This window comes from Coturnix japonica, unplaced genomic scaffold, assembly GCF_054131305.1.
Source record: "Coturnix japonica strain WE unplaced genomic scaffold, WE-NBRP24 Scf043, whole genome shotgun sequence".
Taxonomy (NCBI): domain Eukaryota; kingdom Metazoa; phylum Chordata; class Aves; order Galliformes; family Phasianidae; genus Coturnix; species Coturnix japonica.
Genome location: NW_028188946.1, coordinates 2,599,322 through 2,626,036, shown reverse-complemented (window position 1 = coordinate 2,626,036; position 26,715 = coordinate 2,599,322).

The following is a 26,715-nucleotide window of genomic DNA, read 5'->3' as shown; positions in this document are numbered from 1 at the left end:
TCGGCTCTAACCCTGTTTTTCTTGTTTTTATTTGGCTCTAATCCTGTTTTTCTTGGTTTTTTTCGGCTCTTACACTGCTTTTCTTGGTTTTCTCCGGCTCTAACCCTGTTTTTCTTGGTTTTCTTCTGCTCTAACCCTGTTTTTCTTGTTTTTCTTCCGCTCTAACCCAGTTTAAATTGGTTTTCTTCCGCTCTAATCCTGTTTTTCTTGGTTTTCTTCCGCTCTAACCCTGTTTTTCTTGGTTTTCTTCCGCTCTAACCCTGTTTTTCTTGGTTTTTTTCGGCTCTAACCCTTTTTTTCTTGGTTTTCTTCCGCTCTAACCCATTTTTCTTGGTTTATTTCGGCTCTAACCCTGTTTTTCTTGTATTTTTCGGCTCTAACCCTGTTTTTCTTGGTTTTCTTCCGCTCTAACCCGGCTTTTCTTGGTTTTCTTCCGCTCTAACCCTGTTTTTCTTGGTTTTTATCCGTTCTAACCCTGTTTTCCTTGGTTTTCTTCGGCTCTAACCCTGTTTTTCTTGGTTTTCTTCCGCTCTAACCCCGTTTTTCTTGGTTTTCTTACGTTCTAACCTGGCTTTTCTTGGTTTTCTTCTGATCTAACCCTGTTTTTCTTGGTTTTCTTCCGCTCTACCCTGCTTTTCTTGGTTACCTTCGGCTCTAACCCCTTTTTTCTTGGATTTTCGGCTCTAACGCTGTTTTTCTTGGTTTTTTTCGGCTCTAACCCTGTTTTTCTTGGTTTTCTTCCGCTCTAACCCGGCTTTTCTTGGTTTTCTTCCGCTCTAACCCTGTTTTTCTTGGTTTTTATCCGTTCTAACTTAACTTTTCTTGGTTTTCTTCGGCTCTAACCCTGTTTTTCTTGGTTTTCTTCCGCTCTAACCCCGTTTTTCTTGGTTTTCTTCCGTTCTAACCTGGCTTTTCTTGGTTTTCTTCCGATCTAACCCTGTTTTTCTTGGTTTTCTTCCGCTCTACCCTGCTTTTCTTGGTTATCTTCGGCTCTAACCCCTTTTTTCTTGGATTTTCGGCTCTAACCTTGTTTTTCTTGGTTTTCTTCGGCTCTAACCCTGTTTTTCTTGGTTTTCTTCCGTTCTAACCCGGCTTTTCTTGGTTTATTTCGGCTCTAACCCTGTTTTTCTTGGTTTCTTTTGTTCTAGCACGGCTTTTCTTGTTTTTTTTCGGCTCTAACCCTGTTTTTCTTGGTTTTTTTCGGCTCTAACCCTGCTTTCCTTGGTTTTCTCCGGCTCTAACCCTGTTTTTCTTGGTTTTCTTCTGCTCTAACCCTGTTTTTCTTTGTTTCTTTCTGCTCTAACCCTGTTTTTCTTGGTTGTCTTCCGCTCTGACCCTGTTTTTCTTGGTTTTTTTCGGCTCTAACCGTGTTTTTCTTGGTTTTCTTCCGTTCTAACCCGGCTTTTCTTGGTTTTCTTCCGATCTAACACTGTTTTTCTTGGTTTTCTTCGGCTCTAACCCCGTTTTTCTTGGATTTTCGGCTCTAACCCTGTTTCTCTTGGTTTTCTTCGGCTCTCACCTGGTTTAACTTGGTTTTCTTCCGTTCCAACACGGCTTTTATTTGTTTTTTTCAGCTCTAACCCTGTTTTTCTTGGTTTTCTTCGGCTCTAACCCTGTTTTTCTTGGTTTTTTTCGGCTCTAACCCTGTTTTTCTTGTTTTTTTTCGGCTCTAACCCTGCTTTTCTTGGTTTTCTTCCGCTCTAACCCTGTTTTTCTCGGATTTCTTTTGTTCTAACCCGGCTTTTCATGTTTTTTTTCGGCTCTAACCCTGTTTTTCTTGGTTTTCTTCCGCTCTAACCCGGCTTTTCTTGGTTTTCTTCCGCTCTAACCCTGTTTTTCTTGGTTTTTATCCGTTCTAACCCAACTTTTCTTGGTTTTCTTCGTCTCTAACCCTGTTTTTCTTGGTTTTCTTCCGCTCTAACCCCGTTTTTCTTGGTTTTCTTCCGTTCTAACCTGGCTTTTCTTGGTTTTCTTCCGATCTAACCCTGTTTTTCTTGGTTTTCTTCCGCTCTACCCTGCTTTTCTTGGTTATCTTCGGCTCTAACCCCTTTTTTCTTGGATTTTCGGCTATAACCCTGTTTTTCTTGGTTTTCTTCGGCTCTAACCCTGTTTTTCTTGGTTTTCTTCCGTTCTAACCCGGCTTTTCTTGGTTTATTTCGGCTCTAACCCTGTTTTTCTTGGTTTCTTTTGTTCTAGCACGGCTTTTCTTGTTTTTTTTTCGGCTCTAACCCTGTTTTTCTTGGTTTTTTTCGGCTCTAACCCTGCTTTCCTTGGTTTTCTCCGGCTCTAACCCTGTTTTTCTTGGTTTTCTTCTGCTCTAACCCAGTTTTTCTTTGTTTTTTTCTGCTCTAACCCTGTTTTTCTTGGTTTTCTTCCGCTCTGACCCTGTTTTTCTTGGTTTTTTTCGGCTCTAACCGTGTTTTTCTTGGTTTTCTTCCGTTCTAACCCGGCTTTTCTTGGTTTTCTTCCGATCTAACACTGTTTTTCTTGGTTTTCTTCGGCTCTAACCCCGTTTTTCTTGGATTTTCTGCTCTAACCCTGTTTCTCTTGGTTTTCTTCGGCTCTCACCTGGTTTAACTTGGTTTTCTTCCTTTCCAACACGGCTTTTATTTGTTTTTTTCCGCTCTAACCCTGTTTTTCTTGGTTTTCTTCGGCTCTAACCCTGTTTTTCTTGGTTTTTTTAGGCTCTAACCCTGTTTTTCTTGTTTTTTTTCGGCTCTAACCCTGCTTTTCTTGGTTTTCTTCTGCTCTAACCCTGTTTTTCTTGGATTTCTTTTGTTCTAACCCGGCTTTTCATGTTTTTTTTCGGCTCTAACCCTGTTTTTCTTGGTTTTCTTCCGCACTAACCCTGCTTTTCTTGGTTATCCTCGGCTCTAACCCTGTTTTTCTTGGTTTTCTTCCGTTCTAACCCAGGTTTTCTCGGTTTTCTTACGGTCTTACCCTGTTTTTCTTGGTTTTCTTCGGCTCTAACCCTGTTTTTCTTGTATTTTTCGGCTCTAACGCTGTTTTTCTTGGTTTTTTTCAGCTCTAACCCTGTTTTTCTTGGTTTTCTTCCGCTCTAACCCTGCTTTTCTTGGTTTTCTTCGGCTCTAATCCTGTTTTTCTTGGTTTTCTTCCGCTCTAACCCTGCTTTTCTTGTTTTTCTTCGGCTCTAACCACGTTTTTCTTTATTTTCTCCTGTTCTAAAACGGCTTTTCTTGGTTTTCTTTGGCTCTAACCCTGTTTTTCTTGGTTTTCTTCCATTCTAACCTGGCTTTCTTGGTTTTTTTCGGCTCTAACCCTGTTTTTCTTGGGTTTTTTCGGCTCTAACCCGGCTTTCCTTGGTTTTCTCCGGCTCTAACCCTGTTTTTCTTGGTTTTCTTCCATTCTAACCTGGCTTTTCTTGGTTTTCTTCGGCTCTAACCCTGTTTTTCTTGGTTTTTTTCCGCTCCAACCCTGTTTCTCTTGGTTTTCTTCGGCTCTAACCCTGTTTTTCTTGGTTTTTTTCGGCTCTAACCCTGTTTTTCTTGTTTTTTTTCGGCTCTAACCCTCCTTTTCTTGGTTTTCTTCCGCTCTAACCCTGTTTTTCTTGGTTTTTTTCGGCTCTAACCCTGTTTTTCTTGTTTTTCTTTTGTCCTAACCCAGCTTTTCTTAGTTTTCTTCGGCTCTAACCCTGTTTTTCTTGGTTTTTTTCGGCTCTAACCCTGTTTTTCTTGGTTTTCTTCCGCTCTGACCCTGTTTTTCTTGGTTTTTTTCGGCTCTAACCGTGTTTTTCTTGGTTTTCTTCCGTTCTAACCCGGCTTTTCTTGGTTTTCTTCCGATCTAACACTGTTTTTCTTGGTTTTCTTCGGCTCTAACCCCGTTTTTCTTGGATTTTCCGCTCTAACCCTGCTTTTCTTGTTTTTCTTCGGCTCTAACCACGTTTTTCTTTATTTTCTCCTGTTCTAAAACGGCTTTTCTTGGTTTTCTTTGGCTCTAACCCTGTTTTTCTTGGTTTTCTTCCATTCTAACCTGGCTTTCTTGGTTTTTTTCGGCTCTAACCCTGTTTTTCTTGGGTTTTTTCGGCTCTAACCCGGCTTTCCTTGGTTTTCTCCGGCTCTAACCCTGTTTTTCTTGGTTTTCTTCCATTCTAACCTGGCTTTTCTTGGTTTTCTTCGGCTCTAACCCTGTTTTTCTTGGTTTTTTTCCGCTCCAACCCTGTTTCTCTTGGTTTTCTTCGGCTCTAACCCTGTTTTTCTTGGTTTTTTTCGGCTCTAACCCTGTTTTTCTTGTTTTTTTTCGGCTCTAACCCTCCTTTTCTTGGTTTTCTTCCGCTCTAACCCTGTTTTTCTTGGTTTTTTTCGGCTCTAACCCTGTTTTTCTTGTTTTTCTTTTGTCCTAACCCAGCTTTTCTTAGTTTTCTTCGGCTCTAACCCAGTTTTTCTTTGTTTTTTTCTGCTCTAACCCTGTTTTTCTTGGTTTTCTTCCGCTCTGACCCTGTTTTTCTTGGTTTTCTTCGGCTCTAACCCCGTTTTTCTTGGATTTTCTGCTCTAACCCTGTTTCTCTTGGTTTTCTTCGGCTCTCACCTGGTTTAACTTGGTTTTCTTCCTTTCCAACACGGCTTTTATTTGTTTTTTTCCGCTCTAACCCTGTTTTTCTTGGTTTTCTTCGGCTCTAACCCTGTTTTTCTTGGTTTTTTTAGGCTCTAACCCTGTTTTTCTTGTTTTTTTTCGGCTCTAACCCTGCTTTTCTTGGTTTTCTTCTGCTCTAACCCTGTTTTTCTTGGATTTCTTTTGTTCTAACCCGGCTTTTCATGTTTTTTTTCGGCTCTAACCCTGTTTTTCTTGGTTTTCTTCCGCACTAACCCTGCTTTTCTTGGTTATCCTCGGCTCTAACCCTGTTTTTCTTGGTTTTCTTCCGTTCTAACCCAGGTTTTCTCGGTTTTCTTACGGTCTTACCCTGTTTTTCTTGGTTTTCTTCGGCTCTAACCCTGTTTTTCTTGTATTTTTCGGCTCTAACGCTGTTTTTCTTGGTTTTTTTCAGCTCTAACCCTGTTTTTCTTGGTTTTCTTCCGCTCTAACCCTGCTTTTCTTGGTTTTCTTCGGCTCTAATCCTGTTTTTCTTGGTTTTCTTCCGCTCTAACCCTGCTTTTCTTGTTTTTCTTCGGCTCTAACCACGTTTTTCTTTATTTTCTCCTGTTCTAAAACGGCTTTTCTTGGTTTTCTTTGGCTCTAACCCTGTTTTTCTTGGTTTTCTTCCATTCTAACCTGGCTTTCTTGGTTTTTTTCGGCTCTAACCCTGTTTTTCTTGGGTTTTTTCGGCTCTAACCCGGCTTTCCTTGGTTTTCTCCGGCTCTAACCCTGTTTTTCTTGGTTTTCTTCCATTCTAACCTGGCTTTTCTTGGTTTTCTTCGGCTCTAACCCTGTTTTTCTTGGTTTTTTTCCGCTCCAACCCTGTTTCTCTTGGTTTTCTTCGGCTCTAACCCTGTTTTTCTTGGTTTTTTTCGGCTCTAACCCTGTTTTTCTTGTTTTTTTTCGGCTCTAACCCTCCTTTTCTTGGTTTTCTTCCGCTCTAACCCTGTTTTTCTTGGTTTTTTTCGGCTCTAACCCTGTTTTTCTTGTTTTTCTTTTGTCCTAACCCAGCTTTTCTTAGTTTTCTTCGGCTCTAACCCTGTTTTTCTTGGTTTTTTTCGGCTCTAACCCTGTTTTTCTTGTTTTTCTTTTGTCCTAACCCGGCTTTTCTTGGTTTTCTTCGGCTCTAACCTTGTTTTTCTTGGTTTATTTCGGCTCCAACCCTGTTTTTCTTGGTTTTCTTCTGCTCTAACCCTGCTTTTCTTGGTTTTCTTTAGCTCTAACCTTGTTTTTCTTGGTTTTCTTCTGTTCTAACCCAGCTTTTCTTGGTTTTCTTTCGCTCTAACCCTGTTTTTCTTGGTTTTCTTCCGTTCTAACCCTGTTTTTCTTGGTTTTTTTTGGCTCTAACCCTGATTTTCTTGGTTTTTTTCGGCTCTAACCCTGTTTTTCTTTGTTTTTTTCCGCTCTAACCCTGTTTTTCTTTGTTTTCTTCGGCTCTAACCCTGTTTTTCTTGGTTTTTTTCAGCTCTAACCCTGTTTTTCTTGTTTTTTTTCGGCTCTAACCCTGCTTTTCCTGGTTTTCTTCCGCTCTAACCCTGTTTTTCTTGGTTTTTTTCGGCTCGAACCCTGTTTTTCTTGGTTTTTTTCGGCTCCAACCCTGTTTCTCTTGGTTTTCTTCGGCTCTAACCCCCCTTTTCACTTGGTTTTCTTCCGTTCTAACCCGGCTTTTCTTGGTTTATTTCGGCTCTAACCCTGTTTTTCTTGGTTTCTTTTGTTCTAGCACGGCTTTTCTTGGGTTTTTTCGGCTCTAACCCTGTTTTTCTTGGTTTTTTTCGGCTCTAACCCTGCTTTCCTTGGTTTTCTCCGGCTCTAACCCTGTTTTTCTTGGTTTTCTTCTGCTCTAACCCTGTTTTTCTTGGTTTTCTTCGGCTCTAACCCTGTTTTTCTTGGTTTTTTTTCGGCTCTAACCCTGTTTTTCTTGTTTTTTTTCGGCTCTAACCCTGCTTTTCTTGGTTTTCTTCCGCTCTAACCCTGTTTGTCTTGGATTTCTTTTGTTCTAACCCGGCTTTTCTTGGTTTTTTTCGGCTCTAACCCTGGCTTTTCTTGGTTTTCTTCGGCTCTAATCCTGTTTTTCTTGGTTTTCTTCCGCTCTAACCCTGCTTTTCTTGTTTTTCTTCGGCTCTAACCCCGCTTTTCTTTATTTTCTCCTGTTCTAAAACGGCTTTTCTTGGTTTTCTTCCGCTCTAACCCTGTTTTTCTTGGTTTTTCTCGGCTCGAACCCTGTTTTTCTTGGTTTTTTTCGGCTCTAACCCTGTTTCTCTTGGTTTTCTTCGGCTCTAACCCCCCTTTTCACTTGGTTTTCTTCCGTTCCAACACCGCTTTTATTTGTTTTTTTCCGCTCTAACCCTGTTTTTCTTGGTTTTCTTCGGCTCTAACCCTGTTTTTCTTGGTTTTTTACGGCTCTAACACTGTTTTTCTTGTTTTTTTTCGGCTCTAACCCTGCTTTTCTTGGTTTTCTTCCGCTCTAACCCTGTTTTTCTTGGATTTCTTTTGTTCTAACCCGGCTTTTCTTGGTTTTTTTCGGCTCTAACCCTGGCTTTTCATGGTTTTTTTCGGCTCTAACCCTGTTTTTCTTGGTTTTCTTCCGCTCTAACACTGCTTTTCTTGGTTATCTTCGGCTCTAACCCTGTTTTTCTTGGTTTTCTTTCGTTCTAACCCAGGTTTTCTCGGTTTTCTTATGCTCTAACCCTGTTTTTCTTTGTTTTCTTCGGCTCTAACCCTGTTTATCTTGGTTTTTTTCAGCTCTAACCCTGTTTTTCTTGGTTTTCTTCCGCTCTAACACTGCTTTTCTTGGTTTTCTTCGGCTCTAATCCTGTTTTTCTTGGTTTTCTTCCGCTCTAACCCTGCTTTTCTTGTTTTTCTTCGGATCTAACCCCGTTTTTCTTTATTTTCTCCTGTTCTAAAACGGCTTTTCTTGGTTTTCTTCCGCTCTAACCCTGTTTTTCTTGGTTTTCCTCCGTTCTAACCTGGCTTTCTTGGTTTTTTTCGGCTCTGACCCTGTTTTTCTTGGGTTTTTTCGGCTCTAACCCGGCTTTCCTTGGTTTTCTCCGGCTCTAACCCTGTTTTTCTTGGTTCTCTTTTGTTCTAACCTGGCTTTTCTTGGTTTTCTTCGGCTCTAACCCTGTTTTTCTTGGTTTTTTTCCGCTCTAACCCTGTTTTTCTTGGTTTTCTTCGGCTCTAACCCTGTTTTTCTTTGTTTTTTTCGGCTCTAACCCTGTTTTTCTTGTTTTTTTTCGGCTCTAACCCTGCTTTTCTTGGTTTTCTTCCGCTCTAACCCTGTTTATCTTGGTTTTTTTCGGCTCTAACCCTGTTTTTCTTGTTTTTCTTTTGTCCTAACCCGGGTTTTCTTGGTTTTCTTCGGCTCTAACCCTGTTTTTCTTGGTTTATTTTGGCTCCAACCTTGTTTTTCTTGGTTTTCTTCTGCTCTAACCCTGTTTTTCTTGGTTTTCTTCCGCTCTGACCCCGTTTTTCTTGTTTTTTTTCGGCTCTACCCCTGTTTTTCTTGTTTTTCTTTTGTCCTAACCCGGCTTTTCTTGGTTTTCTTCGGCTCTAACCCTGTTTTTCTTGGTTTATTTCGGCTCCAACCCTGTTTTTCTTGGTTTTCTTCTGCACTAACCCTGCTTTTCTTGGTTTTCTTCAGCTCTAACCTTGTTTTTCTTGGTTTTCTTCTGTTCTAACCCGGCTTTCCTTGGTTTTCTTTCGCTCTAACCCTGTTTTTCTTGGTTTTCTTCCGTTCTAACCCTGTTTTTCTTGGGTTTTTTTGGCTCTAACCCTGATTTTCTTGGTTTTTTTCGGCTCTAACCCTGTTTTTCTTTGTTTTTTTCCGCTCTAACTCTGTTTTTCTTGGTTTTCTTCGGCTCTAACCCTGTTTTTCTTGTTTTTTTTCGGCTCTAACCCTGTTTTTCTTGGTTTTCTTCGGCTCTAACCCTGTTTTTCTTGGTTTTCTTCCGCTCTAACCCTGTTTTTCTTGGTTTTCTTCGGCTCTAACCCTGCTTATCTTGTTTTTTTTGGCTCTAACCCTGATTTTCTTGGTTTTTTTCGGCTCTAACCCTGTTTTTCTTGGTATTCTTCCGTTCTAACCCCGCTTTTCTTGGTTTTCTTCCGTTCTAACCCGGCTTTTCTTGGTTTTTTTCGGCTCTAACCCTGTTTTTCTTGGGTTTTTTTCGGCTCTAACCCTGCTTTCCTTGGTTTTCTCCGGCTCTAACCCTGTTTTTCTTGGTTTTCTTCTGCTCTAACTATGTTTTTCTTTGTTTTTTTCGGCTCTAACCCTGTTTTTCTTGGTTTTTTTTCAGCTCTAACCCTGTTTTTCTTGGTTTTCTTCCGCTCTGACCCCGTTTTTCTTGGATTTTCGGCTCTAACCCTGTTTTTCTTGGTTTTTTTCGGCTCTAACCCTGGCTTTTCATGTTTTTTTTCGGCTCTAACCCTGTTTTTCTTGGTTTTCTTCCGCTCTAACCCTGCTTTTCTTGGTTATCTTCGGCTCTAACCCTGTTTTTCTTGGTTTTCTTCCGTTCTAACCCAGGTTTTCTCGGTTTTCTTATGCTCTAACCCTGTTTTTCTTGGTTTTCTTCGGCTCTAACCCTTTTTATCTTGGTTTTTTTCAGCTCTAACCCTGTTTTTCTTGGTTTTCTTCCGCTCTAACCCTGCTTTTCTTGGTTTTCTTCGGCTCCAATCCTGTTTTTCTTGGTTTTCTTTCGCTCTAACCCTGCTTTTCTTGTTTTTCTTCGGCTCTAACCCCGTTTTTCTTTATTTTCTCCTGTTCTAAAACGGCTTTTCTTGGTTTTCTTCCGCTCTAACCCTGTTTTTCTTGGTTTTCTTCCGTTCTAACCTGGCTTTCTTGGTTTTTTTCGGCTCTAACCCTGTTTTACTTGGGTTTTTTCGGCACTAACCCGGCTTTCCCTGGTTTTCTCCGGCTCTAACACTGTTTTTCTTGGTTTTCTTCCGTTCTAACCCGGCTTTTCTTGGTTTTCTTCGGCTCTAACCCTGTTTTTCTTGGTTTTTTTCCGCTCTAACCCTGTTTTTCTTGGTTTTTTTAGGTTCTAAACCTGCTTTCCTTGGTTTTCTCCGGCTCTAACCCTGTTTTTCTTGGTATTCTTCTGCTCTAACCCTGTTTTTCTTGCTTTTCTTCGGCTCTAACCCTGTTTTTCTTGGTTCTCTTCGGCTCAAACATTGTTTTTCTAGGTTTTCTTCCGTTCTAACCCGGCTTTTCTTGGTTTTCTTCCGCTCTAACCCTGTTTTTCTTGGTTTTCTTCGGCTCTAACCCTGCGTTTCTTGGTTTTTTTCGGCTCTAACCCTGTTCTTCTTGTTTTTTTTTGGCCCTAACCCTGTTTTTCTTGGTTTTTTTCGGCTCTAACCCTGTTCTTCTTGTTTTTTTTCGGCTCTAACCCTGTTTTTCTTGGTTTTCTTCCGCTCTAACCCTGTTTTTCTTGGTTTTCATACGTTCTAACAAGGCTTTTCTTGGTTTTTTTCGGCTCTAACCCTGTTTTTCTTGGTTTTCTTCCGCTCTTACCCTGTTTTTCTTGGTATTTTTCGGCTCTAACCCTCTTTTTCTTGGTTTTCTTCTGATCTAACCCTGTTTTTCTTGGTTTTTTTCAGGTCTAACCCTGTTTTTCTTGGTTTTCTTCCGTTCTAACCCGGCTTTTCTTGGTTTTTTTCGGCTCTAACCCTGTTTTTCTTGGTTTATTTCGGCTCTAACCCTGTTTTCCTAGGTTTTATTCAGCTCTAACCCTGTTTTTCTTGGTTTCTTACGGCTCGAACCCTGTTTTTCTTGGTTTTTTTCGGCTCTAACCCTGTTTTTCTTGGTTTTCTTCCGCTCAAACCCTGGTTTTCTTGTTTCTTTTCGGCTCTAACCCTGTTTTTCTTGGGTTTTTTCAGCTCTAACCCTGTATTTCTTGTTTTTTTTCGGCTCTTACCTTGCTTCTCTTGGTTTTCTCCGGCTCTAACCCTGTTTTTCTTGTTTTTCTTCTGCTCTAACTTTGTTTTTCTTGGTTTTCTTCGGCTCTAACTCTGTTTTTCTTGGTTTTATTCCGCTCTAACCCTGTTTTTCCTGGTTTTCTTCTGCTCTAACCCTGTTTTTCTTTGTTTTCTTCCGCTCTAACCAAGAAAAACAGGGTTAGAGCCGAAGAAAACCAAGAAAAGCCAGGTTAGAATGGAAGAAAACCAAGAAAAACAGGGTTAGAGCCGAAAAAAACCAAGAAAAGCGTGGTTAGAACAAAAGAAAACCAAGAAAAACAGGGTTTGAGCCGAAGAAAACCAAGAAAAACAGGGTTAGAGCGGAAGAAAACTAAGAAAAACAGGGTTAGAGCGGATGAAAACCAAGAAAAGTCGGGTTAGAACGGAAGAAAACCGAGAAAAACAGAGTTAGAGCGGAATAAAACCAAGAAAAGCAGGGTTAGAGCGGAAAAATCCAAGAAAAACAGCGTTAGAGTCGAAAAAAACCAAGAAAAGCCAGGTTAGAATGGAAGAAAACCAAGAAAAACAGGGTTAGAGCTGAAGAAAACCAAGAAAAACAGGGTTTTAGAACGGAAGAAAACCAAGAAAAACGGGGTTAGAGCCGAAGAAAACCAAGAAAAGCAGTGTTAGAGCGGAAGAAAACCAAGAAATCAGGGTTAGAGCCGAAAAAACCAAGAAAAACAGGCTAAGAGCCGAAGAAAACCAAGAAAAACAGGGTTAGAGCCGAAAAAAACCAAGAAAAACAGGGTTAGAACGGAAGAAAACCAAGAAAAACAGGGTAAGAGCCAAAAAAAAACAAGAAAACCGGGATAGAACGGAAGAAAACCAAGAAAAACAGGGTTAGAGCCAAAAAAAAACAAGAAAAACAAGGTTAGATCCGAAAAAAAACGAGAAAAACAGGGTAAGAGCCAAAAAAAAACAAGAAAAAAAACCCTAACCCTAACCCTAACCCTAACTCTAACCCAAAACCTAACCCTAACCCAAACCCTAACCCTAACCCTAACCCTAACCCTAACCCTAACCCTAACCCTAACCCTAACCCTAACCCTAACCCTAACCCTAACCCTACCCTAATCGTAACCCTAACCCTAACCCTAAACCTAACCCTAACCCTAACCCTAACCCTAACCCTAACCCTAACCCTAACCATAACCCTAACCCTTACCCTAACCCTAACCCTAACCCTACTCTAGCCCTAACCCTAACCCTAACCCTAACCCTAACCCTAACCCTAACCCTAACCCTAACCCTAACCCTAACCCTAACCCTAACCCTAACCCTAACCCTAACCCTAACCCTAACCCTACCCTAACCCTAACCCTACTCTAGCCCTAACCCTAACCCTAACCCTAACCCTAACCCTAACCCTAACCCTAACCCTAACCCTAACCCTAACCCTAACCCTAACCCTAACCCTAACCCTAACCCCTTTTTTCTACTCTAACCCTGTTTTTCTTGGTTTTCTTCCGTTCTAACCCGGCTTTTCTCGTTTTTTTTTCGGCTCTAACCCTGTTTTTCTTGGTTTTCTTCCGTTCTAACCCGGCTTTTCTCGTTTTTTTTCTGCTCTAACCCTGCTTCCCTTGGTTTTCTCCGGCTCTAACCCTGTTTTTCTTGGTTTTCTTCCGCTCTAACCCTGTTTTTCTTGGTTTCTTTCGGCTCTAACCCTGTTTTTCTTGGTTTTCTTCCTTTCTAACCCTGTTTTTCTTGGTTTTCTTCAGCTCTAACACTGGTTTTCTTGGTTTTATTCCGCTCTAACCGTGGTTTTCTTGTTTTTTTTCGGCTCTCACCCTGTTTTTCTTGGTTTTCTTCCGCTCTAACCCTGTTTTTCTTGGGTTTTTTTGGCACTAACCCTGTTTTTCTTGGTTTTCTTCGGCTCTTACTCCGTTTTTCTTGGTTTTATCCATTCTAATTCGGCTTTTCTTGGTTTTCTTCCGGTCTAACCCTGTCTTTCTTGGTTTTCTTCCGTTCTAAACCGGCTTTTCTTGCGTTTTTTTGGCTCTAACCCTGTTTTTCTTGTTTTTTCTCGGCACTAACCCTGCTTTTCTTGGTTTTTTTCGGCTCTAACCCTGTTTTTCTTGGTTTACTTCCTCTATAACCCGGCTTTTCTTGGTTTTCTTCCTTTCTAACACTGTTATTCTTGGTTTTCTTCCGGTCTAACCCGGCTTTTCTTGGTTTTCTTCCGCTCTAACCCCGTTTTTCTTGCTTTTCTTCCGTTCTAACCCGGCTTTTCTTGGTTTTCTTCCGTTCTAACCCGGATTTTCTTGGTTTTCTTCGGCTCTAACCCTGTTTTTCTTGGATTTTTTCCGCTCTAACCCTGTTTTTCTTGTTTTTTTTCAGCTCGAAACTTGCTTTCCTTGGTTTTCTCCGGCTCTAACCCTGTTTTTCTTGGTATTCTTCCGCTCTAACCCTGTTTTTCTTGGTTTTCTTCGGCTCTAACCCTGTTTTTCTTGGTTTTCTTCCTTTCTAACCCTGTTTTTCTTGGTTTTCTTCGGCTCTAACACTGGTTTTCTTGGTTTTATTCCGCTCTAACCCTGGTTTTCTTGTTTTTTTTCGGCTCTCACCCTGTTTTTCTTGGTTTTCTTCCGCTCTAACCCTGTTTTTCTTGGTTTTTTTTGGCACTAACACTGTTTTTCTTGGTTTTCTTCGGCTCTTACTCCGTTTTTCTTGGTTTTATCCATTCTAATTCGGCTTTTCTTGGATTTCTTCCGCTCTAACCCTGTCTTTCTTGGTTTTCTTCCGTTCTAAACCGGCTTTTCTTGCGTTTTTTTGGCTCTAACCCTGTTTTTCTTGTTTTTTCTCGGCACTAACCCTGCTTTTCTTGGTTTTTTTCGGCTCTAACCCTGTTTTTCTTGGTTTACTTCCTCTATAACCCGGCTTTTCTTGGTTTTCTTCCTTTCTAACACTGTTATTCTTGGTTTTCTTCCGGTCTAACCTGGCTTTTCTTGGTTTTCTTCGGCTCTAACCCCGTTTTTCTTGCTTTTCTTCCGTTCTAACCCGGCTTTTCTTGGTTTTCTTCCGTTCTAACCCGGATTTTCTTGGTTTTCTTCGGCTCTAACCCTGTTTTTCTTGGATTTTTTCCGCTCTAACCCTGTTTTTCTTGTTTTTTTTCAGCTCTAAACTTGCTTTCCTTGGTTTTCTCCGGCTCTAACCCTGTTTTTCTAGGTATTCTTCCGCTCTAACCCTGTTTTTCTTGGTTTTCTTCGGCTCTAACCCTGTTTATCTTGGTTTTATTCCGCCCTAACCCTGTTTTTCTTGGTTTTCTTTCGTTCTGACCCGGATTTTCTGGTTTTTTTTTTGGCTCTAACCCTGTTTTTCTTGGTTTTTTTTCAGCTCTAACCCTGTTTTCCTTGGATTTCTCCGGCTCTAAGCCTTTTTTTCTCGGTATTCTTCCGCTCTAACCCTGTTTTTCTTGGTTTTTTTCGGCTCTAACCCTGTTTTTCTTTGTTTTCTTCTGCTCTATCCCGGCTTTTCTTGATTTTCTTCCGCTCTAACCCTGCTTTTCTTGATTTTCTTCCGCTCTAACCCTGTTTTTCTTGGTTTTTTTCGGCTCTAACCCTGTTTTTCTTGGTTTTATTCCGCTCTAACCCTGCTTTTCTTGGTTTTCTTCCGCTCTAAACCTGTTTTTCTTGGTTTTCTTCCGTTCTAACCCGGCTTTTCTTGGTTTTTTTTGGCTCTAACCCTGTTTTTCTTGTTTTTTTTCGGCTCTAACCCTGTTTTTCTTGGTTTTTTTCGGCTCTAACCCTGTTTTTCTTGGTTTTCTTCCGCTCTAACCCTGTTTATCTTGGTTTTTTTCGGCTCTAACCCTGTTTTTCTTGTTTTTTTTCGGCTCTAACCCTGATTTTCTTGGTTTTTTTCGGCTCTAACTGTGTTTTTCTTGGTTTTCTTCCGTTCTAACCCGGTTTTTCTTGGTTTACTTCCGTTCTAACCCGGCTTTTCTTGGTTTTTTTTGGCTCTAACCCTGTTTTCTTGTTTTTTTTCGGCTCTAACCCTGTTTTTCTTGGTTTTTTTCGGCTCTAACCCTGTTTTTCTTGGTTTTCTTCCGCTCTAACCCTGTTTATCTTGGTTTTTTTCGGCTCTAACCCTGTTTTTCTTGTTTTTTTTCGGCTCTAACCCTGATTTTCTTGGTTTTTTTCGGCTCTAACTGTGTTTTTCTTGGTTTTCTTCCGTTCTAACCCGGTTTTTCTTGGTTTACTTCCGTTCTAACCCGGCTTTTCTTGTTTTTTTTCGGCTCTAACCCTGTTTTTCTTGGTTTTTTTTGGCTCTAACCCTGCTTTCCTTGGTTTTCTCCAGCTCTAACCCTGTTTTTCTTGGTTTTCTTCTGCTCTAACCCTGTTTTTCTTTGTTTTTTTTGGCTCAAACCCTGTTTTTCTTTGTTTTTTTCTGCTCTAACCCTGTTTTCCTTGGTTTTCTTCAGCTCTGACCCTGTTTTTCTTGGATTTTTGGATCTAACCCTGTTTTTCTTGGTTTTCTTCGGCTCTAACCTTGTTTTTCTTGGTTTTCTTCCGTTCTAACCCGGCTTTTCTTGGTTTTCTTCCGATCTAACACTGTTTTTCTTGGTTTTCTTCGGCTCCAACCCCGTTTTTCTTGGATTTTCGGCTCTAACCCTGTTTCTCTTGGTTTTCTTCGGCTCTAACCCCGTTTAACTTGGTTTTCTTCCGTTCCAACACGGCTTTTATTTGTTTTTTTCCGCTCTAACCCTGTTTTTCTTGGTTTTCTTCGGCTCTAACCCTGTTTTTCTTGGTTTTTTTCGGCTCTAACCCTGTTTATCTTGTTTTTTTTCGGCTCTAGCCCTGCTTTTCTTGGTTTTCTTCCGCTCTAACCCTGTTTTTCTTGGATTTCTTTTGTTCTAACCAGGCTTTTCTTGGTTTTTTTCGGCTCTAACCCTGGCTTTTCATGGTTTTTTTCGGCTCTAACCCTGTTTTTCTTGGTTTTCTTCCGCTCTAACCCTGCTTTTCTTGGTTATCTTCGGCTCTAACCCTGTTTTTCTTGGTTTTCTTCCGTTCTAACCCAGGTTTTCTCGGTTTTCTTATGCTCTAACCCTGTTTTTCTTGGTTTTCTTCGGCTCTAACCCTGTTTATCTTGGTTTTTTTCAGCTCTAACCCTGTTTTTCTTGGTTTTCTTCCACTCTAACCCTGCTTTTCTTGGTTTTCTTCGGCTCTAATCCTGTTTTTCTTGGTTTTCTTCCGCTCTAACCCTGCTTTTCTTGTTTTTCTTCGGCTCTAACCCCGTTTTTCTTTATTTTCTCCTGTTCTAAAATGGCTTTTCTTGGTTTTCTTCGGCTCTAACCCTGTTTTTCTTGGTTTTCTTCCATTTTAACCTAGCTTTCTTGGTTTTTTTCGGCTCTAACCCTGTTTTTCTTGGTTTTTTTCGGCTCTAACCCGGCTTTCCTTGGTTTTCTCCGGCTCTAACCCTGTTTTTCTTGGTTTTCTTCCGTTCTAACCCGGCTTTTCTTGTTTTTCTTCGGCTCTAACCCTGTTTTTCTTGGTTTTTTTCCGCTCTAACCCTGTTTTTCTTGGTTTTTTTAGGCTCTAAACCTGCTTTCCTTGGTTTTCTTTGGCTCTAACCCTGTTTTTCTTCGTATTCTTCCGCTCTAACCCTGTTTTTCTTGGTTTTCTTCGTCTCTAACCCTGTTTTTCTTGTTTCTCTTCGGCTCAAACCTTGTTTTTCTTGGTTTTCTTTCGTTCTAACCCGGCTTTTCTTGGTTTTCTTCCGCTCTAACCCTGTTTTTCTTCGTTTTTTTCGGCTCTAACCCTGCGTTTCTTGGTTTTTTTCGGCTCTAACCCTGTTCTTCTTGGTTTTTTTTGGCCCTAACCCTGTTTTTCTTGGTTTTTTTCGGCTCTAACCCTGTTCTTCTTGGTTTTTTTCGGCTCTAAACCTGTTTTTCTTGGTTTTTTTTGGCTCTAACCCTGTTTTTCTTGGTTTTCTTCCGCTCTAACCCTGTTTTTCTTGGTTTTCTTACGTTCTAACAAGGCTTTTCTTGGTTTTTTTCGACTCTAACCCTGTTTTGCTTGGTTTTCTTCGGCTCTAACCCTGTTTTTCTTTGTTTTTTTTGGCTCTAACCCTGTTTTTCTTGGTTTTCTTCTGCTCTAACCCTGTTTTTCTTGGTTTTTTTCAGGTCTAACCCTGATTTTATTGGTTTTCTTCCGTTTTAACCCGGCTTTTCTTGGTTTTTTTCGGCTCTAAACCTGTTTTTCTTGGTTTATTTCGGCTCTAAACCTGTTATCCTAGGTTTTATTCAGCTCTAACCCTGCTTTTCTTGGTTTTCATCCGCGCTACCCCTGCTTTTCTTGGTTTTCTTCCGCTCTAACCCTGTTTTTCTTGGTTTCTTCCGGCTCGAACCCTGTTTTTCTTGGTTTTTTTCGGCTCTAACCCTGTTTTTCTTGGTTTTCTTCCGCTCAAACCCTGGTTTTCTTGTTTTTTTTCGGCTCTAACCCTGTTTTTCTTAAGTTTTTTCAGCTCTAACCCTGTATTTCTTGTTTTTTTTCCGCTCTTACCTTGCTTCTCTTGGTTTTCTCCGGCTCTAACCCTGTTTTTCTTGTATTTCTTCTGCTCTAACTTTGTTTTTCTTGGTTTTCTTCGGCTCTAACCCTGTTTTTCTTGGTTTTATTCCGCACTAACCCTTTTTTTCTTTGTTTTCTTCTGCTCTAACCCTGTTTTTCTTTGTTTTTTTCCGCTCTAACCAAGAAAAACAGGGTTACAGCCGAAGAAAACCTAGAAAAGCAGGGTTAGAATGGAAGAAAACCAAGAAAAACAGGGTTAGAGCCGAAAAAAACCAAGAAAAGCGTTGTTAGAACAAAAGAAAACCAAGAAAAACAGGGTTTGAGCCAAAGAAAACCAAGAAAAACAGGGTTTGAGCCGAAGAAAACCAAGAAAAGCCGGGTTAGAGCCGAAGAAAACCAAGAAAAACAGGGTTAGAGCGGAAGAAAACCAAGATAAGTCGGGTTAGAACGGAAGAAAACCAAGAAAAACAGAGTTAGAGCGGAATAAAACCAAGAAAAGCAGGGTTAGAGCAGAAAAATCCAAGAAAAACAGCGTTAGAGCCGAAAAAAAACAAGAAAAGCCAGGTTAGAATGGAAGAAAACCAAGAAAAACAGGGTTAGAGCCGAAGAAAACCAAGAAAAACAGGGTTTTAGAACGGAAGAAAACCAAGAAAAATGGGGTTAGAGCCGAAGAAAACCAAGAAAAGCAGGGTTAGAGCAGAAGAAAACCAAGAAAAACAGGGTTAGAGCCGAAAAAACCAAGAAAAACAGGGTTAGAGCCGAAGAAAACCAAGAAAAACAGGGTTAGAGCCGAAAAAAACCAAGAAAAACAGGGTTAGAGCCGAAAAAAACCAAGAAAAACAGGGTTAGAGCCGAAGTAAACCAAGAAAAACAGGGTTAGAAAGGAAGAAAACCAAGAAAAACAGGGTAAGAGCCAAAAAAGAACAAGAATACCGGGATAGAACGGAAGAAAACCAAGAAAAACAGGGTTAGAGCCAAAAAAAACCAAGAAAAACAAGGTTAGATCCGAAAAAAAACGAGAAAAACAGGGTAAGAGCCAAAAAAAAGCAGGAAAAAAAACCCTAACCCTAACCCTAACCCTAACCCTAACTCTAACCCAAACCCTAACCCTAACCCAAACCCTAATCCTAACCCTAACCCTAACCCTAACCCTAACCCTAACCCTAACCCTAAGCCTAACCCTAACCCTAACCCTAACCCTAACCCTAACCCTACCCTAATCGTAACCCTAACCGTAACCCTAACCCTAACCGTAACCCTAACCCTAAACCTAACCCTAACCCTAACCCTAACCCTAACCCTAACCCTAACCCTAACCCTAACCCTAACCCTAACCCTAACCGTAACCCTAACCCTAACCCTAACCCTAACCCTAACCCTAACCCTAACCCTAACCCTACGCTAGCCCTAACCCTAACCCTAACCCTAACCCTAACCCTAACCCTAACCCTAACCCTAACCCTAACCCTAACCCGAACCCTAACCCTAACCCTAACCCTAACCCTAACCCTAACCCTACTCTAGCCCTAACCCTAACCCTAACCCTAACCCTAACCCTAACCCTAACCCTAACCCTAACCCTAACCCTAACCCTAACCCTAACCCTAACCCTAACCCTAACCCTAACCCTTACCCTAACCCTAACCCTAACCTTAACCCCTTTTTTCTACTCTAACCCTGTTTTTCTTGGTTTTCTTCCGTTCTAACCCGGCTTTTCTCGTTTTTTTTCGGCTCTAACCCTGTTTTTCTTGGTTTTTTTTCGGCTCTAACCCTGTTTTCCTTGGTTTTCTCCGGCTCTAAGCCTGCTTTTCTTGGTATTCTTCCGCTCTAACCCTGTTTTTCTTGGTTTTTTTCGGCTCTAACCCTGTTTTTCTTTGTTTTCTTCTGCTCTAACCCTGTTTTTCTTGGTTTTCTTCCGCTCTAACCCTGCTTTTCTTTGTTTTCTTCCGCTCTAACCCTGTTTTTCTTGGTTTTTTTCGGCTCTAACCCTGTTTTTCTTGGTTTTATTCCGGTCTAACCCTGCTTTTCTTGGTTTTCTTCCGCTCTAAACCTGTTTTTCTTGGTTTTCTTCCGTTCTAACCTGGCTTTTCCTGGTTTTTTTTGGCTCTAACCCTGTTTTTCTTGTTTTTTTTCGGCTCTAACCCTGTTTTTCTTGGTTTTTTTCGGCTCTAACCCTGTTTTTCTTGGTTTTCTTCCGCTCTAACCCTGTTTATCTTGGTTTTTTTCGGCTCTAACCCTGTTTTTCTTGGTTTTTTTCGGCTCTAACCCTGTTTTTCTTGGTTTTTTTCAGCTCTAACCCTGTATTTCTTGGTTTTTTCGGCTCTAACCCTGTTTTTCTTGGTTTTTTTCTGCTCTAACCCTGCTTTTCTTGTTTTTTTTCGGCTCTAACCCTGTTTTTCTTGGTTTTTTTCGGCTCTAACCCTGCTTTCCTTGGTTTTCTCCGGCTCTAACCCTGTTTTTCTTGGTTTACTTCTGCTCTAACCCTGTTTTTCTTTGTTTTTTTCGGTTCTAACCCTGTTTTTCTTTGTTTTTTTCTGCTCTAACCCTGTTTTTCTTGGTTTTCTTCAGCTCTGACCCCGTTTTTCTTGGATTTTCGGCTCTAACCCTGTTTTTCTTGGTTTTCTTCGGCTCTAACCTTGTTTTTCTTGGTTTTCTTCCGTTCTAACCCGGCTTTTCTTGGTTTTCTTCCGATTTAACACTGTTTTTCTTGGTTTTCTTCGGCTCCAACCCCGTTTTTCTTGGATTATCAGCTCTAACCCTGTTTCTCTTGGTTTTCTTCGGCTCTAAACCCGTTTAACTTGGTTTTCTTCCGTTCCAACACGGCTTTTATTTGTTTTTTTCCGCTCTAACCCTGTTTTTCTTGGTTTTCTTCGGCTCTAACCCTGTTTTTCTTGGTTTTTTTCGGCTCTAACCCTGTTTATCTTGTTTTTTTTCGGCTCTAACCCTGCTTTTCTTGGTTTTCTTCCGCTCTAACCCTGTTTTACTTGGATTTCTTTTGTTCTAACCCGGCTTTTCTTGGTTTTTTTCGGCTCTAACCCTGGCTATTCATGTTTTTTTTCGGCTCTAACCCTGTTTTTCTTGGTTTTCTTCCGCTCTAACCCTGCTTTTCTTGGTTATCTTCGGCTCTAACCCTGTTTTTCTTGGTTTTCTTCCGTTCTAACCCAGGTTTTCTCGGTTTTCTTATGCTCTAACCCTGTTTTTCTTGGTTTTCTTCGGCTCTAACCCTGTTTTTCTTGGTTTTCTTCCTTTCTAACCCTGTTTTTCTTGGTTTTCTTCGGCTCTAACCCTGGTTTTCTTGGTTTTATTCCGCTCTAATCCTGTTTTTCTTGGTTTTCTTCGGCTCTAACCCTGTTTTTCTTGGTTTTCTTCCTTTCTAAGCCTGTTTTTCTTGGTTTTCTTCGGCTCTAACCCTGGTTTTCTTGGTTTTATTCCGCTCTAACCCTGTTTTTCTTGGGTTTTTTTGGCACTAACCCTGTTTTTCTTGGTTTTCTTCGGCTCTAACCCTGTTTTTCTTGGTTTTATCCATTCTAATTCGGCTTTTCTTGGTTTTCTTCCGCTCTAACCCTGTCTTTCTTGGTTTTCTTCCGTTCTAAACCGGCTTTTCTTGGGTTTTTTTGGCTCTAACCCTGTTTTTCTTGTTTTTTCTCGGCACTAACCCTGCTTTTCTTGTTTTTTTTCGGCTCTAACCCTGTTTTTCTTGGTTTACTTCCTCTATAACCCGGCTTTTCTTGGTTTTCTTCCTTTCTAACACTGTTATTCTTCGTTTTCTTCCGGTCTAACCCGGCTTTTCTTGGTTTTCTTCGGCTCTAACCCCGTTTTTCTTGGTTTTCTTTCATTCTAACCCGGCTTTTCTTGGTTTTCTTCCGTTCTAACCCGGATTTTCTTGGTTTTTTTTGGCTCTAACCCTGTTTTTCTTGGTTTTTTTCCGCTCTAACCCTGTTTTTATTGGTTTTTTTCAGGCTCTAAACTTGCTTTCCTTGGTTTTCTCCGGCTCTAACCCTGTTTTCCTTGGTATTCTTCCGCTCTAACCCTGTTTTTCTTGGTTTTCTTCGGCTCTAACCCTGTTTATCTTGGTTTTATTCCGCCCTAACCCTGTTTTTCTTGGTTTTCTTTCGTTCTGACCCGGATTTTCTTGGTTTTTTTTTTGGCTCTAACCCTGTTTTTCTTGGTTTTCTTCCATTCTAATCCAGCTTTTCTTGGTTTTTTTTGTCTCTTACCCCGGTTTTCTTGGTATTTTCCGGCTCTTACCCTGCTTTTCTTGGTTTTCTCCGGCTCTAAGCCTGTTTTTCTTGGTATTCTTCCGCTCTAACCCTGTTTTTCTTGGTTTTTTTCGGCTCTAACCCTGTTTTTCTTTGTTTTCTTCTGCTCTAACCCTGTTTTTCTTGGTTTTCTTCCGCTCTAACCCTGCTTTTCTTTGTTTTCTTCCGCTCTAACCCTGTTTTTCTTGGTTTTTTTCGGCTCTAACCCTGTTTTTCTTGGTTTTATTCCGGTCTAACCCTGCTTTTCTTGGTTTTCTTCCGCTCTAAACCTGTTTTTCTTGGTTTTCTTCCGTTCTAACCTGGCTTTTCCTGTTTTTTTTTGGCTCTAACCCTGTTTTTCTTGGTTTTTTTCGGCTCTAACCCTGTTTTTCTTGGTTTTTTTCGGCTCTAACCCTGTTTTTCTTGGTTTTCTTCCGCTCTAACCCTGTTTATCTTGGTTTTTTTCGGCTCTAACCCTGTTTTTCTTGTTTTTTTTCGGCTCTAACCCTGATTTTCTTGGTTTTTTTCAGCTCTAACTGTGTTTTTCTTGGTTTTCTTCCGTTCTAACTCGGTTTTTCTTGGTTTACTTCCGTTCTAACCCGGCTTTTCTTGTTTTCTTCGGCTCTAACCCTGTTTTTCTTGGTTTTTTTCGGCTCCAGCCCTGCTTTCCTTGGTTTTCTCCGGCTCTAACCCGGCTTTTCTTGTTTTTTTCTGCTCTAACCCTGTTTTTCTTGGTTTTCTTCAGCTCTGACCCCGTTTGTCTTGGATTTTCGGCTCTAACCCTGTTTTTCTTGGTTTTCTTCGGCTCTAACCTTGTTTTTCTTGGTTTTCTTCCGTTCTTACCCGGCTTTTCTTGGTTTTCTTCCGATTTAACACTGTTTTTCTTGGTTTTCTTCGGCTCCAACCCCGTTTTTCTTGGATTATCAGCTCTAACCCTGTTTCTCTTGGTTTTCTTCGGCTCTAACCCCGTTTAACTTGGTTTTCTTCCGTTCCAACACGGCTTTTATTTGTTTTTTTCCGCTCTAACCCTGTTTTTCTTGGTTTTCTTCGGCTCTAACCCTGTTTTTCTTGGTTTTTTTCGGCTCTAACCCTGTTTATCTTGTTTTTTTTCGGCTCTAACCCTGCTTTTCTTGGTTTTCTTCCGCTCTAACCCTGTTTTTCTTGGTTTTCTTTTGTTCTAACCCGGCTTTTCTTGGTTTTTTTCGGCTCTAACCCTGGCTATTCATGTTTTTTTTTCGGCTCTAACCCTGTTTTTCTTGGTTTTCTTCCGCTCTAACCCTGCTTTTCTTGGTTATCTTCGGCTCTAACCCTGTTTTTCTTGGTTTTCTTCCGTTCTAACCCAGGTTTTCTCGGTTTTCTTATGCTCTAACCCTGTTTTTCTTGGTTTTCTTCGGCTCTAACCCTGTTTATCTTGGTTTTTTTCAGCTCTAACCCTGTTTTTCTTGGTTTTCTTCCGCTCTAACCCTGCTTTTCTTGGTTTTCTTCGGCTCTAATCCTGTTTTTCTTGGTTTTCTTTCGCTCTAACCCTGCTTTTCTTGTTTTTCTTCGGCTCTAACCCCGTTTTTCTTTATTTTCTCCTGTTCTAAAACGGCTTTTCTTGGTTTTCTTCCGCTCTAACCCTGTTTTTCTTGGTTTTCTTCCATTCTAACCAGGCTTTCTTGGTTTTTTTCGGCTCTAACCCTGTTTTTCTTGGGTTTTTTCGGCTCTAACCCGGCTTTCCTTGGTTTTCTCCGGCTCTAACCCTGTTTTTCTTGGTTCTCTTCCGTTCTAACCCGGATTTTCTTGGTTTTCTTTGGCTCTAACCCTGTTTTTCTTGGTTTTTTTCCGCTCTAACCCTGTTTTTCTTGTTTTTTTTAGGCTCTAAACCTGCTTTCCTTGGTTTTCTCCGGCTCTAACCCTGTTTTTCTTGGTATTCTTCCGCTCTAACCCTGTTTTTCTTGGTTTTCTTCGTCTCTAACCCTGTTTTTCTTGTTTCTCTTCGGCTCAAACCTTGTTTTTCTTGGTTTTCTTTCGTTCTAACCCGGCTTTTCTTGGTTTTCTTCCGCTCTAACCCTGTTTTTCTTCGTTTTTTTCGGCTCTAACCCTGCGTTTCTTGGTTTTTTTCGGCTCTAACCTTGTTCTTCTTGGATTTTTTTGGCCCTAACCCTGTTTTTCTTGGTTTTTTTCGGCTCTAACCCTGTTCATCTTGGTTTTTTTCGGCTCTAAACCTGTTTTTCTTGGTTTTTTTCGACTCTAACCCTGTTTTTCTTGGTTTTCTTCCGCTCTAACCCTGTTTTTCTTGGTTTTCTTCCGTTCTAACAAGTCTTTTCTTGGTTTTTTTCGGCTCTAACCCTGTTTTGCTTGGTTTTTTTCGGCTCTAACCCTGTTTTTCTTTGTTTTTTTCGGCTCTAACCCTGTTTTTCTTGGTTTTCTTCTGCTCTAACCTTGTTTTTCTTGGTTTTTTTTCAGGTCTAACCCTGATTTCTTGGTTTTCTTCCGTTCTAACCCGGCTTTTCTTGGTTTTTTTCGGCTCTAACCCTGTTTTTCTTGGTTTATTTCGGCTCTAACACTGTTTTCCTAGGTTTTATTCAGCTCTAACCCTGTTTTTCTTGGTTTTCATCCGCGCTACCCCAGCTTTTCTTGGTTTTCTTTAGCTCTAACCCTGTTTTTCTTGGTTTCTTACATCTCGAACCTTGTTTTTCTTGGTTTTTTTCGGCTCTAACCCTGTTTTTCTTGGTTTTCCTCCGCTCAAACCCTGGTTTTCTTTGTTTTTTTCGGCTCTAACCCTGTTTTTCTTAAGTTTTTTCAGCTCTAACCCTGTATTTCTTGTTTTTTTTCGGCTCTTACCTTGCTTCTCTTGGTTTTCTCCGGCTCTAACTCTGTTTTTCTTGTTTTTCTTCTGCTCTTACTTTGTTTTTCTTGGTTTTCTTCGGCTCTAACCCTGTTTTTCTTGGTTTTATTCCGCTCTAACCCTGTTTTTCTTTGTTTTCTTCTGCTCTAACCCTGTTTTTCTTTGCTTTTTTCCGCTCTAACCAAGAAAAACATGGTTAGATCCGAAGATAACCATAAAAAGCAGGGTTAGAATGGAAGAAAACCAAGAAAAGCAGGGTTAGAATGGAAGAAAACCAAGAAAAACAGGGTTAGAGCCGAAAAAAACCAAGAAAAGCGTGGTTAGAACAAAAGAAAACCAAGAAAAACAGGGTTTGAGCCGAAGAAAACCAAGAAAAACAGGGTTTGAGCCGAAGAAAACCAAGAAAAGCCGGGTTAGAGCCGAAGAAAACCAAGGAAAACAGGGTTAGAGCGGAAGAAATCCAAGAAAAGTCGGGTTAGAACGGAAGAAAACCAAGAAAAACTGAGTTAGAGCGGAATAAAACCAAGAAAAGCAGGGTTAGAGCGGAAAAATCCAAGAAAAAACGCGTTAGAGCCGAACAAAACCAAGAAAAGCCAGGTTAGAACGGAAGAAAACCAATTAAAACAGGGTTAGAGCCGAAGAAAACCAAGAAAAACAGGGTTTTAGAACGGAAGAAAACCAAGAAAAACGGGGTTAGAGCCGAAGAAAACCAAGAAAAGCAGGGTTAGAGCGGAAGAAAACCAAGAAAAACAGGGTTAGAGCCGAAAAAAACAAGAAAAACAGGGTTAGAGCCTAAGAAAACCAAGAAAAACAGGGTTAGAGCCGAAAAAAACCAAGAAAAACAGGGTTAGAGCCGAAAAAAACCAAGAAAAACAGGGTTAGAGCCGAAGTAAACCAAGAAAAACAGGGTTAGAACGGAAGAAAACCAAGAAAAACAGGGTAAGAGCCAAAAAAGAACAAGAATACCGGGATAGAACGGAAGAAAACCAAGAAAAACAGGGTTAGAGCCAAAAAAAAACAAGAAAAACAAGGTTAGATCCGAAAAAAAACGAGAAAAACAGGGTAAGAGCCAAAAAAAAACAAGAAAAAAAACCCTAACCCTAACCCTAACCCTAACCCTAACCCTAACCCTAACCCTAACCCTAACCCTAACTCTAACCCAAACCCTAACCCTAACCCAAACCCTAATCCTAACCCTAACCCTAACCCTAACCCTAACCCTAACCCTAACCCTAACCCTAACCCTAACCCTAACCCTAACCCTAACCCTAACCCTAACCCTAACCCTAACCCTAACCCTAACCCTACGCTAGCCCTAACCCTAACCCTAACCCTAACCCTAACCCTAACCCTAACCCTAACCCTAACCCTAACCCTAACCCTAACCCTAACCCTAACCCTAACCCTAACCCTAACCCTAACCCTAACCCTAACCCTAACCCTAACCCTAACCCTAACCCTAACCCTACGCTAGCCCTAACCCTAACCCTAACCCTAACCCTAACCCTAACCCTAACCCTAACCCTAACGCTAACCCTAACCCTAACCCTAACCCTAACCCTAACCCTAACCCTAACCCTAATCCTAACCCTAACCCTAACCCTAACCCTAACCCTAACCCTAACCCTAACCCTAACCCTAACCCTAACCCTAACCCTACTCTAGCTCTAACCCTAACCCTAACCCTAACCCTAACCCTAACCCTAACCCTAACCCTAACCCTAACCCTAACCCTAAACCTAACCCTAACCCTAACCCTAACCCTAACCCTAACCCTAACCCTAACCCTACTCTAGCCCTAACCCTAACCCTAACCCTAACCCTAACCCTAACCCTAACCCTAACCCTAACCCTAACCCTAACCCTAACCCTAACCCTAACCCTAACCCTAACCCTAACCCTAACCCTACCCTAACCCTAACCCTACTCTAGCCCTAACCCTAACCCTAACCCTAACCCTAAACCTAACCCTAACCCTAACCCTAACCCTAACCCTAACCCTAACCCTAACCCTAACCCTAACCCTAACCCTAACCCTACTCTAGCCCTAACCCTAACCCTAACCCTAACCCTAACCCTAACCCTAACCCTAACCCTAACCCTAACCCTAACCCTAACCCTAACCCTAACCCTAACCCTAACCCTAACCCTAACCCTAACCCTAAACCTAACCCTAAGCCTAACCCTAACCCTAACCCTAACCCTAACCCTAACCCTAACCCTAACCCTAACCCCTTTTTTCTACTCTAAAACTGTTTTTCTTGGTTTTCTTCCGTTCTAACCCGGCTTTTCTTGTTTTTTTTCGGCTCTAACCCTGCTTTCCTTGGTTTTCTCCGGCTCTAACCCTGTTTTTCTTGGTTTTCTTCTGCTCTAACTATGTTTTTCTTTGTTTTTTTCGGCTCTAACCCTGTTTTTCTTGGTTTTTTTCAGCTCTAACCCTGTTTTTCTTGGTTTTCTTCCGCTCTGACCCCGTTTTTCTTGGATTTTCGGCTCTAACCCTGTTTTTCTTGGTTTTTTTCGGCTCTAACCCTGGCTTTTCATGTTTTTTTTCGGCTCTAACCCTGTTTTTCTTGGTTTTCTTCCGCTCTAACCCTGCTTTTCTTGGTTA